Raw genomic sequence first — 4,178 nt, forward strand, 5'->3', positions numbered from 1 at the left:
CAGTCACTCCTGACTGGTGAGGAAGCCTGTCAATCATCCAATCGGCCAATCAGCGGGAGAAAAGGTCAGAATGGAGCAGATGACTGAGGAGTTCGCGGCCATCTTGCTTCATTGAAGATGCGATGGAGGTCCTGTGTGCGGCGGATTCGGGTCACTGAAGATGGCGGACGCGGCACAGGTACTCGTTTTTTGTATCGGAGTATTTGCACGAGTACTCATGCAAATATTTGGTATAGCCGCCGATACCGATGCTTGTATCGGTGCATCCCTAATACTAATGGTAGCCTCAAGCATGGAGCAGACATGATATCTTTTTGTCAGGTTCACATGAATAGGGGCTCCATCTTGGTTAGCAGACCTGTAGGTGGGAAACTAAGATGTGCCTGACAGGTGGAGAGAAGCCAGCAATGCAGGCAGGGGGCCACTGTCTCCATGGAAATGGCAGTCACCATTTTCGTACATATGTTGTCCTTCTGGGGGCAGTTGGTGGACATTGATTTGTGTTTTGATGTGGGCACATGGCAGTTACCTGTTGATAGTCACATCACCAGGAAAGGTGTAGGACACGGAGCTCGGCCATAACGATGCCATGCAGCAATCTTCATGGTTGTAGCGAATAAACATTCTGCATTGTTAAGGCAGAAAGAGACAAAAAAGCAAAGTGTGAACATAGTATCGATTTGGAAAAGTTGGTCTTTGGGTTGTTTATACAGTTTTCTCTGTTTCGGTAGAAAACATGGCCAACATGAAGCGGGAAAGGTCACCTACCGATCTCCACTTACCTCCTTGTGCTGAGGAAATGGACTCTGATAATGTACAACAAAGACTCCAGATCTCCATCATGAACGCAGGACCATCAACAATGTCATCTGGAAGAGTCGCATACGCTGGACAGAACCAAGAGGCCAGAACCCAGAGAAATAAGAACTGCAGTGATCAATATAAAACAAAGAAACCCTTCCAGTGCCAGCGATGTGAGAAAAGCTTTAACTGCAGCTCCCACCTCATTATGCACCAGCATGTGCACACGCGTGAGAGACCGTATGTGTGTGAGTGCGGAAAGTCGTTCACTCAGAGCTCCAATCTGTTCCGTCATCAAAGAGCCCACCGGGGGGAGAGGCCTCATGTCTGCACCGTGTGTGGAAAGGCCTTCGCTCAAAGCTCCCATCTAAACATTCATAAAAGGACCCACACGGGAGAGAGACCTTATGTGTGTGGCAACTGTGGCAAAAGCTTCCTTGCAAACTCTGCACTGGTGAGACATCAGAGGGTTCACATAGGAGAGGAGAAATGTACTGGTGCTGCCCGTGGGAAGAGCACCTACCTTTATACCTACCAGAAATCCTCCGCTCAACAAAGTCTGTCACTTCAAAGCCCTCTTGTCCTTTCCCGGACATCGAAGACTGTGTCCAGGTGAGCAGAACCACTCCCAGCCTCACCCTGATAAACTTCCTTACATCGAGTACTGCCCCAAGGTGACCGGAGCTACTCCCAGCCTCACCCTGATAAACTTACCTGCATAGAGTACTGCCCCAAGGTGACCGGAGCTACTCCCAGCCTCACCCTGATAAACTTACCTGCATAGAGTACTGCCCCAAGGTGACCGGAGCTACTCCCAGCCTCACCCTGATAAACTTACCTGCATAGAGTACTGCCCCAAGGTGACCGGAGCTACTCCCAGCCTCACCCTGATAAACTTACCTGCATAGAGTACTGCCCCAAGGTGACCGGAGCTACTCCCAGCCTCACCCTGATAAACTTACCTGCATAGAGTACTGCCCCAAGGTGACCGGAGCTACTCCCAGCCTCACCCTGATAAACTTACCTGCATAGAGTACTGCCCCAAGGTGACCGGAGCTACTCCCAGCCTCACCCTGATAAACTTACCTGCATAGAGTACTGCCCCAAGGTGACCGGAGCTACTCCCAGCCTCACCCTGATAAACTTCCTTACATAGAGTACTGCCCCAAGGTGACCGGAGCTACTCCCAGCCTCACCCTGATAAACTTACCTGCATAGAGTACTGCCCCAAGGTGACCGGAGCTACTCCCAGCCTCACCCTGATAAACTTCCTTACATCGAGTACTGCCCCAAGGTGACCGGAGCTACTCCCAGCCTCACCCTGATAAACTTACCTGCATAGAGTACTGCCCCAAGGTGACCGGAGCTACTCCCAGCCTCACCCTGATAAACTTACCTGCATAGAGTACTGCCCCAAGGTGACCGGAGCTACTCCCAGCCTCACCCTGATAAACTTACCTGCATAGAGTACTGCCCCAAGGTGACCGGAGCTACTCCCAGCCTCACCCTGATAAACTTACCTGCATAGAGTACTGCCCCAAGGTGACCGGAGCTACTCCCAGCCTCACCCTGATAAACTTACCTGCATAGAGTACTGCCCCAAGGTGACCGGAGCTACTCCCAGCCTCACCCTGATAAACTTACCTGCATAGAGTACTGCCCCAAGGTGACCGGAGCTACTCCCAGCCTCACCCTGATAAACTTACCTGCATAGAGTACTGCCCCAAGGTGACCGGAGCTACTCCCAGCCTCACCCTGATAAACTTACCTGCATAGAGTACTGCCCCAAGGTGACCGGAGCTACTCCCAGCCTCACCCTGATAAACTTACCTGCATAGAGTACTGCCCCAAGGTGACCGGAGCTACTCCCAGCCTCACCCTGATAAACTTACCTGCATAGAGTACTGCCCCAAGGTGACCGGAGCTACTCCCAGCCTCACCCTGATAAACTTACCTGCATAGAGTACTGCCCCAAGGTGACCGGAGCTACTCCCAGCCTCACCCTGATAAACTTACCTGCATAGAGTACTGCCCCAAGGTGACCGGAGCTACTCCCAGCCTCACCCTGATAAACTTACCTGCATAGAGTACTGCCCTAAGGTGACCGGAGCTACTCCCAGCCTCACCCTGATAAACTTACCTGCATAGAGTACTGCCCCAAGGTGACCGGAGCTACTCCCAGCCTCACCCTGATAAACTTACCTGCATCAACTACTGCCCTAAGGTGACCGGAGCTACTCCCAGCCTCACCCTGATAAACTTACCTGCATAGAGTACTGCCCCAAGGTGACCGGAGCTACTCCCAGCCTCACCCTGATAAACTTACCTGCATAGAGTACTGCCCCAAGGTGACCGGAGCTACTCCCAGCCTCACCCTGATAAACTTCCTTACATCGAGTACTGCCCTAAGGTGACCGGAGCTACTCCCAGCCTCACCCTGATAAACTTACCTGCATCAACTACTGCCCTAAGGTGACCGGAGCTACTCCCAGCCTCACCCTGATAAACTTACCTGCATAGAGTACTGCCCCAAGGTGACCGGAGCTACTCCCAGCCTCACCCTGATAAACTTACCTGCATAGAGTACTGCCCCAAGGTGACCGGAGCTACTCCCAGCCTCACCCTGATAAACTTACCTGCATAGAGTACTGCCCCAAGGTGACCGGAGCTACTCCCAGCCTCACCCTGATAAACTTACCTGCATAGAGTACTGCCCCAAGGTGACCGGAGCTACTCCCAGCCTCACCCTGATAAACTTACCTGCATAGAGTACTGCCCCAAGGTGACCGGAGCTACTCCCAGCCTCACCCTGATAAACTTACCTGCATAGAGTACTGCCCCAAGGTGACCGGAGCTACTCCCAGCCTCACCCTGATAAACTTACCTGCATAGAGTACTGCCCCAAGGTGACCGGAGCTACTCCCAGCCTCACCCTCATAGACTTGTGCTTATCTCCCAGAAAGGTTGGTGGAGGGTGTCCGGGAAGAAGCTCTGGAGATTGATTTTTCTATGGCTTGGAGGATTATTCAGGAAGAAGATGAAATAAATATCAGAATCCCAGTATTGGAGCTTTGTGTTCTATGTCTGACTTCCCTGGTGACGATAGAGCCGGGAACAACAGTTACTCATTTCTATCCATGTAGGGACAAGATCAGAATATGTGCAGTCAATGTGTGACATAACCCCTCTCTTACCCCAAAACTATGTGCTGCAGTGCCAGTGTCCCCCTTCCCCCAACAGCCCATGTGCTATGCCACAGGTCATTGAGCTCCTCTGTCTGATGACATCACATGCTGTACATGGCCCCCAGGACACATGTCATTGAGCTCCATTGTCCGATGATTAAAGTGTTTGGTTCCTCTTTTTGTAGGTTTGTG

At 51.8% G+C, this 4,178-nt stretch overlaps 1 protein-coding gene across 1 annotated transcript in view; it reads left to right on the forward strand.

Moving 5' to 3' along the window:
* The window catches only part of LOC108802818 (zinc finger protein 629-like), an 11,611-nt gene that overhangs the window by 6,388 nt on the left and 1,045 nt on the right, over positions 1 to 4,178 (forward strand). The window lies entirely within an intron of this gene.

This window comes from Nanorana parkeri, unplaced genomic scaffold (genome assembly GCF_000935625.1).
Source record: "Nanorana parkeri isolate BGI_ZX_2015 unplaced genomic scaffold, ASM93562v1 scaffold3150, whole genome shotgun sequence".
Classification (NCBI taxonomy): domain Eukaryota; kingdom Metazoa; phylum Chordata; class Amphibia; order Anura; family Dicroglossidae; genus Nanorana; species Nanorana parkeri.